Source organism: Tiliqua scincoides, chromosome 3, assembly GCF_035046505.1.
Source record: "Tiliqua scincoides isolate rTilSci1 chromosome 3, rTilSci1.hap2, whole genome shotgun sequence".
Lineage (NCBI taxonomy): Eukaryota > Metazoa > Chordata > Lepidosauria > Squamata > Scincidae > Tiliqua > Tiliqua scincoides.
The window spans coordinates 51373857-51391568 of NC_089823.1; the positions used below are offsets into that span (position 1 = coordinate 51373857).

General features: G+C 41.2%; 1 protein-coding gene across 1 annotated transcript in view; it reads right to left on the minus strand.

Annotated features, from left to right (window-relative positions):
* Positions 1-17712, minus strand: part of ROBO2 (roundabout guidance receptor 2) — a 606994-nt gene that overhangs the window by 249414 nt on the left and 339868 nt on the right. The gene's annotated exons all lie outside the window — the stretch shown is intronic.

Genomic DNA, 17712 nt, shown 5'->3' on the forward strand with positions numbered 1-17712 from the left:
TCAATCAGAAAGCCATTAGGAGTATGCCCAGTGGTTGCTACACAACCACTCATGAATCCTGTCTATGAATCAACTAAAAGTTTAAGTGCAGCTGCTGGCTTTGCTAACAAAGAATCAGAGAAGGAGCTACCAGGAAAATCTGGAAGTGAGTCAAAACAAAAAGTCAGCCATCCATCTTTGCCTCTATCTAGGGCTCCAAAGCAGCTGTAGTTACCCGTATGTGGAACCACAATATAAATGTGTATAAATAAGCCAGAGAGTCTCAGGATTTTACCAGTCTAGTTTTTCTTCCTAATATTAACAGTTATTAATATTGTATACCCTGACTCTGCATGTTTACTTGAAAACAAAATACTCTAGCAGAGCTATGACTCATGTTTCTTGTGCTAGCTTTCAGATCTGAACAAAAATGTCTTCTTTTTACAGTTTTAAATGATGAGCTTGGACAATCTACTGACATACCTAGAAACCTGATTCTGAATTTATGTACTTGGAAAGAAATCTCATTGTGCTCAGTGGACACATGACAAACATTTTTTCCTCAGGCAGGTATAAAAATATAGAGAGATTTTTTTTCAATTATAATAATATAGCCTCAAATCTACACGTGTGTTTCTTGCTTAAGTCTTACTACTCCGAGATTCATCAATAGTGATGTTGTTTGTATGGCAACTCCTTTAAGAGCTACAAGAAGGGCCTCTTTTTAAAATCTGTATTATATTTGTCAAATGTGCTCAAGGACTGTCATCAAACACCAAGGATGTGCATTTCTGTCACACATCCCTCAAATCCAAGAAACAGAATACATTATAATTTCATGAACGTTGTTAGAAACATGCATTGTGAGTGGATATCTCCTAATTTTTGTCAATTACAGGAGAAACCAATCTAGTTTAATGCTTTTTTTTAGCAATGCTATTTTGTAACATTTGAAATAAAAGGGGGAAAAAGGTGACAAACCTTTCATTTTGCCTTGTTACAAGCATCCTGTTTAAAGGATTAGATGCAATGTTTGTAATAAACATGAGTATCAATTTTTAAAATGTGTTCAAAGAATGGCAACATATCACAAGCTGTGAAAAAGACTTTAGTTCAGGGAATGGCCTGAGAGGCAATAGGCCAGCAGGATAGCACTGGGATTAGCCCTAATTATCTCATGTTTCACCTTAATTAACTACTGATACAGAAGGTAAACTCTGCAAGATCTATAGAGAGACCTTAGGCCAGTAGGCACCATATCTAAACTGCCATTGTTTACACATTATAATCTCTCTTTTGAATTCCCTTTAATTCCTTGAAAAGATTAGCTTTGGGATACATGGTGCATGCTGATGAGCTATGCTATATAGATAAACTGTCATTTTTATATTTCTTGGACAAATAAACACACACCAAATAAGCCCTGAAGTTATTATTGGCCTGTTGGCAAGTTGCCAAATGAACAGAACATGAACTTTGTAAATGCTACATGCACCATAACATAAATATGAATTGGCCTGGAAAAGATCCATAAAGGGTCTCGCCCTACACCCAACCACATGGCTGTGATACTGTACTGAGAACAACAATAACTCTGAATGTGTTTGGGAAAAGAAGAAATTAAAACTACAACTACAAGCACCAATACTTGGAGAAAAAAATGAATTTCACATACAGTTGCTGCTTCATTTGAATGTTTTCTCAGTTATCTGGTTTTCTCAATCCAGAACAATGCAGAGAGAAATGAGAAATTGGCACTACACCTGATCAAATATCTTGAAAGTCATTTGACTGGGGGGAGGGGGGGAAGGTTTGTCAAGCAATTTTCTGCTCTCCCTCTCTCCTCACCAAAACACTAGGATCAGGGTGTATATAAAATTGTTCTTATTACTGTAATAAGAACATTTCAGTATTAAAGCATTGGGTTTTTTTTTTAAAGAACTAAATTTGCCCTTAATTATTTTTTTAAAATGGTGTTTACAAACATTGAATGGTCTAAGCCAGGGGTCTCTAAACTTTTCAGCCAAAGGGCTGCATCAAACATCTGGCACAGTGTTAAGGGCCAGAAAAAAAAAAAATTAAATTTAAAATTTAAATAAATGCATTAGAGATGGAACTTAGATGAATGAATAAATGGGCTCAAATGTCTAGGATTTCTCCAAACACCAACACAGCCCAAAGCACACACTTAAACGGACTCCCATTCCCCAACCCCACAAGCACATCTCTGCTTGTGTTTGGCCAACTGGGCCAGAGGCTCTCAGGGGTTCAGAGGCTGGCCGCAGGCAGATAGAAGCTCGCTGCGGGCCACATCTGGCCCCCGGGCCTAGGTATGGAGACCCCTGGTCTAAGCCAAAGGGCAAAAATGATTGTGTGTCCTGGTTTCCCCCACCTTTAAATTTTACTTGTGGGGGACATATCACACCCATTTCAGAAGCACATCTCCATTAACAGAAACAGCAAACTACAAATACAGGGCCTCCTCTCTGCAGGTGACATGTGGAGTCATACTAAGAAAAACAAAAAATATTATGAGAGAGGAAATAAACCCAAAATACATGCATGAAGTTTCTGTGAATTTGTTCCTAACATGAACATTTTGTTCTAACCTGAACACTTAAACACAAAAACAGAAAATCTCCCAAACAGTGAATTTTAATGGACAACACAAGTCAGAACAAATGAAGACACAGGAGAACTAGAATAGTTGTAGGGCAGCGGAATCATTTAAAATATCATGATTTATTTTCAACCGTTTTTGTCTCATGGCACACTGACAAGGTACTAAAATTGTCAAGGCACACCATCCATTTTTTGACAATTGACAAGGCACACCATGCTGTTCGTGGGGCGCTCATATCCCCCAATAGCCCTACTACCCTACTAAATAAATGACCCTACTAAAAAAAAACACAAGGTTGTGCAGGAGGCAGCACAGCACTGCCAGCAGCAAAAGGGCAACTCTTGAGTCACCGTAGAATCAAGAGCCTCAGTGCTGAGCAGCAGACCCGACACAAGGCTCAGGATCCCTCCCTCCCACCCTGCTTCCTCCCTGGGCATGCCTCCTCCCTGTCCTTCCTTCGCCCACCCCAGAACACCTCCTCCCCAGCTCCCCTCACACCCCTGCTACCTCTCCGCTGCCCGCTGGTTCGGGTGACCGCTGAGCATCAGAGCACCGGTGATCCACCGGCGCTAGCCCAGCATGAGCCAGCGCTGAGCTAGCATCAGGCGCTGGACCGGTGCTGAGAGCAGCAAACGTGCTTATGGCACATTTGCGACACTCACCGTCAGTGGATTGCCGGCAGTGCAAGCTGAGGATTGGGCCTTGAGACTCTCAAGTGCTGTTCTCATATTAATATTTCTCTTTATACAAATAGAAAGCCTTACAAATTTAGTTTCACTGCCTGGCTATGTGCTGCAAACAATACATGCTTAAGCCATCCTGTCTTTCCCAGTCAGATGTTACTTTATAAGCAAGTCAACAAAGCAACAGTAATTTGGGTTCATGCACACCCTCTTATCAGTACCCCTTACTGCACACAGAGGCGTTGCATACAGATAAATGTGGTGGAGCCTGGTATGTATAATAAACTATATGTTTGATACTAGGGAGGACACAGGAGTGTTTGAGCTTGAATCACTCCCATTATTACCATTAGCTGACTTCCTCTTGGAAAAAAAGTAACATCTAATTCATCCCAACATTTATTGCAAACTCTCTTATATGAGAATTTGGTTTATTAGCTATTGGAAGAGAGGTTTGTGACAATTTAGAAGGCTCTGCTTATTGGAAATGTCTAAGGAACTGAGAACTTTCTCTGGGATCTCACTTTCTTCATATGAATGACAAACTGCCATTCATTGAGGGACAGTGTAATTTCACTGGTGACTGGTGCCCATTCCGGATCACTGCTTCATTTCACTTGTGGTGTCATCTTATGCTCTGGCCAAATTGCTCAATGGACTGATAGGGCTTTAGAAGAAATTTAAATAAAATACCGAACACATAATGGAAGACTGTCAATTATATTGTGATAAACATTGATATAAAGAAATTGATAAAAATACAGAAGTTAGCTTTTTTTTTAAATAAAGGGCAAAACAAAATGAATACATAAGCTACTATTACAAAGGAGATTTTGTTATCTTTAGCCTGTGCATCTAGAGAAAAACACAATGTGCTGTCACTTCCCTTTCCCTATGTTCTTTTCTGTGTCATATTTACATAGTATTAGTTCCTTTATAAGAGTATATAATTTGTTTTGTCAAACAAAATTGAGAATTGCATAACAATCACTTATGCTATCTATTCCAATTTTATATTTAAATTTTGAGGGCCGGGAAAAAATTTAAATATAAAATTGGAATAGATAAATTAGAGATGGAATTTAGATGAGGAATTTAGAGGGCTCTCTGGCCCTCAGAACACCCTCCAGACACAACCAGAGCACAGCTTTCAAGGGACAAGAGGCTGGCCGTGGGCCAGATAGAGGCTTGTCGCAGGCCGCATCTGGCCCCTGGGCCGGGGTTTGGAGACCCCTGACTTAGATGCTTTAAATCAGGGGTGCCAAATTTAAGGTCCCAGGGCTGGATATGGCCCTCAGAAGCTTTGTATCCAGCCCTCATGATAACTGGGCTCTTCCAGTACCACCATCAGCTACTCTAAGCTGCAAAGTGAAGCCTCCATAAAAGCAGTGCTGCTGAAAGGGTACCCCACTTGATAATTGGGCACTCCTTTATCTTGATCAAGGTTTGCATATATTCTCTTCTGTCATTTGCAGCTAATGAGTTCTTAAGTGAAAACAAAGTGCTTATTTCTGGTTTCATCTGCTTAATAACATCACTTCTGGTCCTCACAAGGCATCATGAATGCAATTTGGCCAGTTGTATAAAATGGATTTTACACCCCTGCTTTACATCACCTTATAAAATAATGCATTTTCTTTGGGGGAAAAAATCCAAACACCTAAAAGCTCCTTTGAATGTTTTAAACATCCATCATATACAATTCTGAAACATTCCAGCTTTGAACAACAATACAGTAGTTCATTAGGACAATCAATGGAGGTCAGGATTCTACTAGTAGTAGCAGAGAAGAAATGGAAGATTCTAGTCCTTTTGCTAGATATAAGTAAGTTTGTGTTCATGGAAATGTGAGAAAGAATGAAGCATGTTTGTGAGAATGCACATGAGACGAGTGCATGCATTTCTGCCTCAGCGCGATACCATAGTCTTTCGAGACTGAAGGTTGCCAACAATATGAAAAAAATTACATGTGAATATGTACAAAAATTCCCTTTTGTCCTTCTACCCACAAAGAGTCTTTGTATGTCCCTACTTACAGACATTATTCACATCACTGCTTGTTTTTGGTTTTTTACTATGACCTGTTATTTAAATGTTTATTTCCAATCTGACTGCTAAAATTTTAATTACAACACCTGCATGCACTTAACTCATGGCAATTTTTGATGCTTAACAGATCCCATTAACTGACTGGAAACATATTTATAATGTAAAAAATAATACAATTTTGTAAAAAAAAACAGAAATAATTTTCTGTCACAAATACACAGGGAATGATACATACCTTGGTTATGTTTGCTACTTTAAAGAATACTTACACTATAATAATGCAAGAGGAAGCTATGATCTCACATCAGGAATAATAAGCAAAACAGGATGGCGTTAAGGAAATGCTGAGATGTGGGTCTTCATAAGAGGTCCCCCCAGAGTAGTCAGTGAAATGGTAGTACCTCTCTTTCTTAAACTTCTTTCTTGAATCAATGCATTTGAATCAATGAATCGATATATTCTTTTAAGACATTATGGAGATTAAGGTTCTAATCACAAAGGATCCAATTTCAAAGTGAAATGGCATTATAGTGGCTCTCTGTTCAAACTGTCTACAGATGACTAGAAAGATTATATTTTTGAATCTGTACTTAAGAATATTTTCCATACTAATCAATGACATGTATTTATTTTTTAAAATGGGCAAAGCTTTCATATTGTTGAAAAGTAGTACATACTTTTTTCAACAGTAAGCATTGTCCTTCCATCATGCTATCTGTCCCCACAGTCTATTTTTTTATTTACAATTTCTATACCTCTTTTCCTATGCTCAAAGTGTTGTACAAAATAGAAATTAAAAGATAATATATGTTATAAAAACTATGGGCCTGACTGAAACACAAACTTATTTAACTGTAACAGTAGGGAACTGTAGTAGCTCCAGCAGTGATCTAAAATCACTCCCAAACTTTCTGCCTGCCCACCTTCCATTTAAATGGTGTACTTTTTTCCCCCTTGTGTACTCTCTAGTTCCTGAGAATTCAGGTTCCAGTCCCAGCCCAGTTCATTGTTGGACCATGCTCACAATATCAATTCTCGATTCTGTGTGTGTATGAAACAACCAATACATGCAACTTATCATACAATCTGCCATTTTGCATCTGAGACTGTCTCACCAAGCTGCCAATTCATGACACACTTCATCGCCCCAAGCTGCCAATTCATGCTGGTAGCTCCAAATGCTCTGGTCAAAAACATTAGTTCTTGGAAATCTAAAGCCTGCCTATTCTCGCTTTATAACATTTGGCAAGACTTGCAGTTCACTGCTCTAAGTGCAATGTCTTTAGCTATGCCTTTACTCATCATATACCAATGATGGCTTCTTATTCAGGCACTCCAGTTGTTGGAACCATAATATCAACAATGAACAGATTAGACAGTTAATCCTTTCGTGCTTATATATATATATCACGTTAAAGATCTTGAAACAAAACCTCTGCTATTGCCTCAGACTGAAGTGATGTAGTACAAATAAACCAAAAACTTTTGCCTAGTTCCTGAAAGTATATTATTGCACCCTGTAAAGTTCAGATAATTGCTTCAAATTCAGATTGATGTAGATTTTCTTTAGCTATGTTAACTATTTGATGTGTATTTTATCTTTTGGATAGGGGTCAAAAGTTCATAGACACAGATCTTTCACTTTTGTCAACATGAAATCATGCATATGAATCTTATTCATTGAGTGGAGAGACAATCCACAATAAATAGAATAGGAAATTTTATACTCACACAGTCCAAGAAACCCAATTACTAGATTTATTTTTTAATATCTATCACTCAAAACATGACCATCTTATATACAGATAGTGAAGGCAATGGTCCTAGCACTTTAAGGAAACATAGCTCTCTCAAGAATTGAGAACCAGTAGAGAAAAAACAGGAAGTTGCCAGAGGGGCAGACTGGGCTGCCCTGCTGATGGAACTAGTGTTCCTTAAGCACTGGATGCCATAAGGCAGCTGTACTATGTGCTCTGGCAGTGCACATTGCTGGAGTGCCAGTAAGAAGACCAGAGGCTTCACATGCATACCATTGCCATCCTAGCCACCCAGTGGAGCAGGTAAGCCAGCATTAGAGGGTGGAATGGGGTAGGCAGAGGGAGGAAAGGGGTAAAGAGACTGTGGGAGGGGTGGGTATAGTGGCAATGGTACATGCCAGATCCTATCTTCCTTCTCTGGAAGATAGGAGGCAGGAGATGTGGCCTGGTGGTTAAGTTGTTGCTTTGCCCAAAGAGGCTGACGCAGCTGAGAGGACAGAGCCATAAGGAGTCGCTGTCTCTAGTGATCAAGCTGTTGAGAGGGTGCAGGAATCAGTGTGATAACTGGGTAAGAGGCACTTTTTCAAGTGGGTGCTCCTCTTTTATTTAGCAGGGGGAGAGTAACTGGCCCTCCTCACCCCAGCAGTGTCTTTTCTAGTGGCTGCTGGTGTTCTTTTGCATCTTTTTAGATTGTGAGCCCTTTTGGGACAGGGAGCCATTTAGTTATTTGATTTTTTTCTGTAAACCGCTTTGTGAACTTTTGTTGAAAAGCGGTATATAAATACTGTCAATAATAAAAATATTATTATTATTATTATTATTATTATTATTATTATTATTCATCCGAGATGGAGGAGTATGGCAGTCAGCTGCTAAGAATGAATAACAGCTGGCTGATCTTTAGCTGTTCCTGCTGGAAGCTCAGAAGACAAGTGTCCAAAAAAAAGAATTTAGACCACACCATGAGGGAAAATATCTGGAAATGAGTTCTATGAGTTATTCATAAAACAGGGGTTCCCAAACTGGAGGGTCACAACCCACCAGGGGAACTGGAAGCAGGGCATAACCCCTTAACCCATTTTTACCTGGACCACAGGTGTACACATTTGGTCCCTGTTGCGTATATGCATGAAGCATTGGGTAGAAATGGCTTAAGGAGAATGGCCCTGCTCAGATGGCAGTGACAGTGCTGCAGCGATCACATCACTGCTGCTGCCAAGGGGCTTTTTTACTTACCTGAGGTGAGCAACGCTGGCCTCCTGCAGGGTCCTGGAAAACTGCAACCCCCTCTCATCTTCTCCACAGATTGTTTACAAGTTCAGGGAAAACAGGAAGTAGCTTTAGATCAAAGATAAGGACTTTGTAAACAAGCTGTAAACACGCTACCCCTAAAGGTCCTTCCAAGTATCCCTGGGGGTTCATGTACCCCAGGTTGTGAACCATTGTTCTATGTGATAAAATGGTTCACTGGCCACCAGGGACTTCAACAGGTCAGCACTGTTTGGATCCTTCATCCAGCTAGGTACGCTCAGAAAGTCAGAATATATTTTGCAGGATGGAAACATAATTTTTCTCAGAATTGTCAACTGGATTATGGTTAACCAAATGAAGCATTACTGACATACGAGGGTCGCCCAGAAAGTAATGCACCACATTTTTTTTTCTTCAACAATTATTTATTGAACACAATGAAACTTACACACAAGAAAGAATGATGTTTCTTCTACACTCCCTATTTTTCCACGTAATCCCCGTCCAGTTCTATGGCCTTCCTCCAGCGAGACACAAGGGCATGTATGTCCTGTCGGTACCACTCCTTGTTCTGGTCACGAAGCCATTTCTGCACTGTGCGAATCACCTCTTCGTCATCCTCAAATGTCTTCCATGAAAGGCATCCTTTAATGGCCCAAATAAGTGGAAGTCTGAGAGAGCTAGGTCAGGGCTGTAGGGTGGATGGGGTAACATAGTCCAACCCTGTTTAGTGATGTGTTCCGAAGTCCTCAAACTTGTGTGAGGCCGAGCGTTATCATGCTGAATCAAACATTCACCTGGGTTGTTATGGCGCCGAAGTCGCTGGAACTGCTTCTTGAGTTTGGTTAATGTCTTCACATAAGCTTCAGAATTAATGGTGCTGCCTCTTGGCATCACATCAATGAGTATGATGCCCTCACAGTCCCAAAACACAGTGATCATGACCTTACCAGCGGAAGCAGTTGCTTTGAATTTTTTTTTCTGTGGAGATTGAGGATGACGCCATTCCATCGACTGTTATTTTGTTTCGGGCTCAAAATGGTGAACCCAGGTTTCATCACCTGTCACAATCCTGAACAAGAATGCTTCCCCCTCATCTTCAAAACGTTTCAGCAACTCAGAAGAAATGTTTTTTCTGAGAGATTTGTGGTCCACTGTAAGACAGCGTGGAACCCGTCATGCACACACTTTTGAGTAATCAAGAGTCCGGATGATTGCATCCACACTTCCTTTGCTGATTGACAGCTTCAGCGCCAACTGCCTAGTCGTTATGCGTCGGCCCTCGCGAATGAGCACATCAGCAAGCCGCGTCTTGTCAGGTGTGACAGCCGTGGATGGCCGCCCCGAACGCTGCAAATCTTGGAGCTCTGACGAACCGCCTTCTAATGGCCTCACCCTCTGTGCCCAGCGACTAACCGTACTTCTGTCGACTGCAGATTCTCCATAAACTGTACACAAACGTTTGTGAATGTTCCCAACAGTTTCTTTCTCCACAGTGAGAAATTCAATGACGACATGCTGCTTGTAACGTACATCACTTACAGATGCCATTTCGAAACACTGCTGCAGCTACGCTATCTGTCTGAAGAAACCAAAAATTTGTGTGCGCACTCCTGAAAATTCAAATAATGTATATCTAAAGTTTCGCATTTGTACCATTACTGTAGGCTGAGAAAAAAAAATGTGGTGCATTACTTTCTGGGCGACCCTCGTACATCCCAAATTACTGCTCAGATTCAATGTCCACTTATGGTTCCAAGCCTATTAGTAATGTTCATCTAAAAAGTCCAATCACTTTCCATAGAACATGACAGAAATGGGAAATCTCTGGGCCAGGTTTTTAAGCGTATTATCTGACAACTTTTTATTTTATTTCATATTCAAAAGTAACTTAACACTTCTTCAGAATACAGTTCAACAATTAATTAAAAGTGAGACTTAGGGCTGAGTTCCCAGCTGCAAGCTTGATTGAGGGGGAGGGGGAGGAGACTCCATGATGCAGGTGGGCAGCCTTTAGGTAAGGGTACATTGCACAACTGAAATCTGGGAAGGCGGAACCTTGATTTGCAAATTGCACTGTTTCAAAAACATGGAAATTAAGACTGTGTTAATTTGAGAGCTACCTGCATATGTTCCCCCAATGCTAATTAGTAATTTTGTTATGAATAGGTAGGCATTGGCTAAAGGGGGACTCTGTGGTATTGCTGTTTACCATAAGTTACAATACACAGCAGGCACAGACACCATTAGTTCAAAATAAACTTGTTTTTAAAGATGAAAAGAGAGAATTTAGGGATTGGCAGCCCAAGCCTGAGCTGCCCAGTGCCCAGGGCTGCAGTGGCACTGAAAATGCCTGCTGCTGCATCCTGCATGTTCAACGGGCAATGCCAGAAGCTCCTCAGGAGAAGGGGACTTTCATCCCCTTCCCTGGGATAAGGCCAGTAGCCCGCAATGGGACTACTACGGCAACCCAAAGGTCGGCATAGAATTAAGAGCCTCTGTGTTGGGCGGGCTTCACTCCATTGGTCCCATCTCCTTCCCGCCCCACTCTCTCCTCACGTCCCCACCTACCTCTCTGCTGCCCAACAGTCCATGCAACTGCTGAGCGGAGGAGCACCGGTGCTCCACCGGCACTAGCCTAGCACCGGTCAGCGCTGGGCTAGCACTAGCGCTCCACCAGTGCTGAGGGCCATAAACGTGCCTTATGGCATGTTTGCAACAGTGCGTGCCAGTGGTAAGCTGGCACGTACTGCATAAGATTGGTCCCTAAGATCTCTGAGTATTAATGAATAAGAATATTACAAGCAGCAAACATTTGTATTACAAAACCGTTATTTCTGAATCTCCTATTTTAGTGATATAAAGCACTATATTAAACTGATTTCAGCAGAACTTTTGTTGTTTAAACGCTCCCTCTCTCTCCCTCTCTCTCTCCCCCCCTTCTGAATTGAGTTTATGAACAGCTGAAATCAATATTTAAATTCAAACATATGTGAAAAATATAGAAAGTCTTGAGTCAGAGCATGTACATGCTTTTCTTTCCTGGTTCTCTGACTATGCCTGAACAGTCTCATTGATTTGTATTGTCTGTCTGTCTCTCTGTGTTACATAGGGTTTATCCTGTGACCATCTTATATTTCTTAGATACAGTTGTAAGTTACTGTGATAAATGAAGTTTGGTTAGTATATGAGAAAACACCCATCCTATGGAGTACACTTAAAATACGTTCTGTTAATGAATATTTCAGTGGTGGACCTGTTGGCTCGGAATCCGCACTGCGATTCTGGATAGATGCTCTCTGCAAGTACCTGGAGCCTCTTTAGTGCAACTCGGGCAAACAGCTTTCCTACAATGCTAAGGAGAGAGATGCCGCAGTAGTTGTTGCAGTCACCCCTGTCGCCTTTGTTCTTGTACAGCGTTATGATGTTTGCATCCCTCATGTCCTGAGGTACTCCACCTTCTCTCCAGCAGACACAGAGGATTTCATGCACCTCAGTGACGATGATCTCTTTGCAGCACTTTAGGCCTTCAGCAGGGATGCTGTCTTTTCCAGGTGCCTTGCCAAAGGCAAGGGAGTCCAGGGCCACGTGAAGTTCTTCTAGGGTATTCTCCCTTAGACAACTGCAGGAGAAATGCAGGGAACAACGACAGCCACTCTTTATAGCCTTCATAGATCTCACGAAGGCTTTCGACCTGGTCAGCAGGGACAGCCTCTTCAGGATTCTCCCCAAGATTGGATGTCCACCCAGGCTCCTCAGCATCATAAGATCTTTCCACAAGGACATGAAAGGCACTGTTGTCTTTGGTGGCTCCACATAAGACCCCTTTGAAACCGAAGCGGAGTGAAGCAGGGCTGTGTTCTTGCGCCAACCTTGTTTGGGATTTTCTTCGCCATCCTGCTGAAGCATGCCTTTGGAACTGCAACATCTATCTCCGGACCAGATCAGAGGGAAAGCTCTTCAACCTCTTCAGACTGAGAGCAAAGTCCAAAGTCCAGCTGAAATGTCTGCATGACTTCCTCTTTGCCGACGATGCAGCTGTCACTACCCACTCTGCCAAAGATCTCCAGCAGCTCATGGATCGTTTTAGCAAGGCCTGCCAAGATTTTGGACTGACGATCAGCCTGAAGAAAACACAGGTAATGGTTCAGGATGTGGACTCACCTCCCTGCATTGCAATCTCTGCGCATGAACTGGAGGTTGTCCATGACTTTGTGTACCTTGGCTCAACGATCTCAGACACTCTTTCTCTCGATACCCAGCTAAACAAACGCATCGGTAAAGCAGCTACCACGTTTTCCAGACTCACAAAGAGAGTCTGGTCCAACAAGAAGCTGATGGAACATACCAAGATCCAGGTCTGCAGAGCTTGCGTCCTAAGTACACTTCTGTACTGCAGCGAGTCATGGACTCTTCGCTCACAACAGGAGAGGAAACTGAACGCATTCCACATGCGCTGCCTCCGACGCATCCTCAGCATCGCCTGGCAGGACAAAGTTCCAAACAACACAGTCCTGGAACGAGCTGGAATCCCTAGCATGTATGCACTGCTGAAACAGAGATGCCTGTGTTGGCTCGGTCATGTCGTGAGAATGGACGATGGCCGGATTCCAAAGGATCTCCTCTATGGAGAACTCGTGCAAGGAAAGCGCCCTACAGGTAGACCACAGCTGCAATACAAGGACATCTGCAAGAGGGATCTGAAGGCCTTAGGAGTGGACCTCAACAGGTGGGAAACCCTGGCCTCTGAGCAGCCTGCTTGGAGACAGGCTGTGCAGCATGGCCTTTCCCAGTTTGAAGAAACACTTGGCCAACAGACCAAGGCAAAGAGGCAAAGAAGGAAGGCCCACAGCCAGGGAGACAGACCAGGGACACACTACACTTGCTCCCAGTGTGGAAGGGATTGTTACTCCCGAATTGGCCTTTTCAGCCACACTAGACGCTGTGCCAGAACCACCATCCAGAGCGCGATACCATAGTCTTTCGAGACTGAAGGTTGCCAACAACAATGAATATTTCTATGCTGTAGAGACCAACAGATACTGAAGGAAAAGATAATATATTATCTAAACAATGCAAACCTGCCATTATAATAATACTACATCATAATAGTACAGCATATTTAAAATGTTCAAAGCACTTCACACACATTATGCCTCTGTAATAATCTGTTTTCTGTAATAAAATTAACAATATCAAATCTCATGTTGTCTATTTTTATTTTTAACCTTAAATCATTACGATACTCATCATCACCTTCAAAAACCGATTTGTTTTTATTCTCAAGACATTCAGCCTGTTCCTTTCTTTTCAAAGAAGTAGATGTAAATGATACACCAATATGTGATAGAACCTCTACTTTCTTACCAAAACGCCAATTTTCTCCTATGAGCAAGCCCAATGAGTGAGTAAATTCTTGTATCTGTTTTACTCACATGGACACAAACCAGGGAAAGCCTAGTGACGAACGGCTCACTTCAAGTGGTGATTTGGGCATAGAGGAGTGGGAATCTGATGAGTACCCCCAGTATGCCTGTTACTGATGGATGTTGCCACCACGTTTACCATGACATCTCTATGCAAGTGTGCTGTCTCAGACCGGGGTTATGGTTGAAAACACTATTTGTAAATAGCACTGTTTGGAAAGGAATGCGCTGAAGTGAAAGAGGGAGAGCCAGGCTACCAGCTGGACTAAGTTTCCTGCCCCAGAAGTGACCCAACAGAAGAGAAGGAAAGAATTATATTGTCCATCTGACAGCAGCCGAGCATATGAACAATGGGATTTTTAAAACTGATTTTTGTTGTAGATAGCAGACACATACACACTACCACCCCATACTTGTTGGTAGTTGTCAACTGCTACATTAGTATATTCCAGTGGTTCTCAAATGTTTAGCATCAGGACCCACTTTTTAGAATGAGAATCTGTCAGGACCCAACAGAAGTGACGTTATGACCAGAAGTGACATCATCACGCAGAAAAAATTTTTTAAAATCCTAGGCTGCAATCCTACCCACACTTACCCAGGAGTGACTATCGTTGTTAAAAGCATATACATAGTAGCCTGTTAAAACTACAGATCTCTAACATTTCCCCAAATGTAGTCACGTACCAGTTTAATATGTATTAAAAATAAAATATTGAAATGATTGGGGACCCACCTGAAACTGGCTCATGACCTACCTAGTGGGTCCCGACCCACAGTTTGAAAAACACTGGTATTTTGCATGTATAAAACATAATGTGATCATTGGCTTCAAGCATATGCTCTTGTGCAAGATATTCATCTCCTATCTTATTCTTTGCTAATATAAGCTGTGCCTGGACACTAGCTGGAGGGTAGGATGGGATTATGCACTGTCAACATACATACGTACATGTACAATTATATGTGAAGGGGCTCTCTCAGATTCTGATTCAGTGGAGAACACATAAATGTGATTCTGCTTTGGTCCGCCACACACTCACAGCACAATCCTATGCCTGTCTACTTGAAAATAAGGTCAGCTGAATTCAATGGAACTTACTCCCACATAAGTGTGTATAGGACTTCAGTTTCAGTTAATGTTCAAACCAAGTCCTCACCTTAGTTAATTACATATCTGAAAGTAGAGATGCTCTTTAAATCAGGAGCAAGCTGGATTAATGAATCCTCTGGAAACCAAGAATGAAATGCTTTTTAAAGCAACACATGTTCATTTTACCCAAACTTTTGAAGGATATTAATATTTGCCATCATGCTTGCATTTCAATAAGGCATTTTCATTACATTAAGCAACAATGATGCATTACCCAGTGAGATTGCATGTCTGTATTTTAGAGACCTGTATTAACTTATTCATTTCATGTTATTCATATAAAAGATAACAGTATCATTATTTTAAGGGGGAAACAAAGACAATTGTACCACTGCATAAGAGTCCTTTCTTTGTAGCAGAAACAGCAGCTTAACTTTTGTGTGTGTATGTTTTTAAGCAGCATTATATATCCCACTTCTTTTAACTGACATTTTTTTTACCCCGTTATTATCCCTAATATATTCCACTGAGAGTTTTCTCCTACTGCAGGAAGGGGGAGGACACTAGCCAAAGGCATCCCCCATCCACTCTTGCCTTCTAAGCTTGCTCACTAATCAGAACTGGGTCAAATGGTCTTCACATGAAAGCATCTAACAAGGTCCCAAAGGAGGGCTCCCTTTAGTGGCAGCAAGAAAAACACAGCTCCTCTTCAGAGACAAGAAACATGAACTTCTTTCACTCAAGTGAGGGGTTGATACAAGCCACTTTGAGCCAGTGATATCCATAGATGCTTTTTGAAACTCATCTGTATTTCTGGAAATGAGGCCTCTAAAGCTTGAATATTTTTTAGCAACCCTTTGAATCAGAGGAAGAATGAAGGCAACAGAATAAATTTGGCTGCTTGGCATAGTTTTGCACCTAGATAGCATCAAATTAGCATCAAATCAATCATGCTTCATTTCTTGTTTATATATATTCATAACACTTAATAAAACAATGCTTACTTGATGTTTTGTTTTGTTCATTTATTTATATGATAAAAAGATATTTGAGACTAGAGTCAAATCACAGGTCTATCAAAGGAGGTTTCCTATAGTAATATAGTAAGAAAGAACCCATGTGTGAACACAGAAATTAGACTGATAAAGGAACAGGAGTACGTAGTCAAGTGATTTGACTGTTGTACAAGGGATAAATGCCAAATTTTGATAATTAGGGTTGTTTACACAGAACAAGAAGGATTATATCAATTAAACAGACAAATGGCATCAAAATTACATCAAACCACTGATTTGCAGCTAAGGCTTCAGTTAACAGAGTCTTTCATACAAAAGACAGGAACTTTGCATACATAGACACACACCAAGATACCCTGCACCATATACTCTGTTTGTGGTGATGTATCCTCAGAAGTCAAAATAGTATGTAAGACTACTCATTTTGTCATGCATCACAAACACGCAGTCAGTTCTCATTATCCGCTAGGGTTTGGTTCTTGGTTCCTGGAAACTCTAGTAGATAGAGAATTCGCAGATAATGAACCATTGATCCTATGGGATCAATGGGGGTAGTTACAATGCGGTTAGTTAGTTAGTTACACCCTGATTCCAGGGTGTTCTGAGGACCATTTTTACTTTTGTTTTTAATCCAAGAAGGTCACATTACTATTGGAACTGCTTAAAAGTATTTCTATTATTTTACAATCCAATCATTTACTTCTTACCTTACACCGGCTCACCGGCTGCTGTGCTGGCCTGGGTGTCACAAAAGTGCTGTGAAGCCCAGTTGTGGCACTGTTGAGTAGGCTGCGCCGGCAGGAAGGTCTGTACCATTCCACTGACTCTGAATTCAGTAGCACTGAATCCAATAGCACTTTAATATGAGGAGTCAAGTTTGGCACACAAAACTCAAAAAATTATCTTGTCAAGAAATAAACTACATTTACGCCTACGTTTGCTGCAACTGGTGTTAAATTTCACACAGAATCAAATTAAAATAATCATTTCATCATGATCTTACATACAGATATTCAGCAATATATTTTTAGAAGTGTATATGGCACAAATACAACTGCATTAGCACTAAACAGAAACTCTTGAAAGATATTTTTTTTGGGAACCCACAGTGCACTGACTCACTTACAAAAGATCCAGTATGAGAGTGTATAGCAATGTGGCATACTCCAACAGTCACAGAATATAGGTACATAGCAGTTAATTCACACTTTAGAAGAGTGTTGACACATATGCATTGCTGTTAGCAGTGGTAAATACCATAAACTGTAAAGCAGAGACACATGTTAGTAAACATGCAGTGGAACATACTGTTTGACTCTGGTTCCCTGGAGCATACTCATATAAAATATTTACAAAACACACATCACTTTTTAAGTACTGTTTCCTGCTGTTAAACCAGTAAACAAATATACCTGTTGTACAAAATGAGATTATTTTTATGCGTTGCATAAAGATACACAGCAATCTTGAGGCAAGCAAACAAAGCCCAGCAAGATTTCAACAACCATGTGATGATTCTGAGTTCTCCTTGTTCTCTACTTTTCTCCATATATTTCCTTTAAAGAATGTCTCCGCATAAGTTTCAATAGGAAAGAACTTTCCTGACACACTTTGAAATTAGTGTCACTGCAGAAAGATGGCACGGTCTAGCAGATAGGTACTTTGGGGGTTGCAGGTCTTCATTATCTGAGTTCACCAAGAACAAGAGGACCTGGCCTGCTGACTGGGCATCTAAGTGCAGCTGAACTGGTCAGAGGGCAGTTAGGGATGGCGGGCAGCTCAATCCTTAGCTGCCCGTAACCCAGAGGAGCAGCTGCACCAAAAAGGCTGCCATT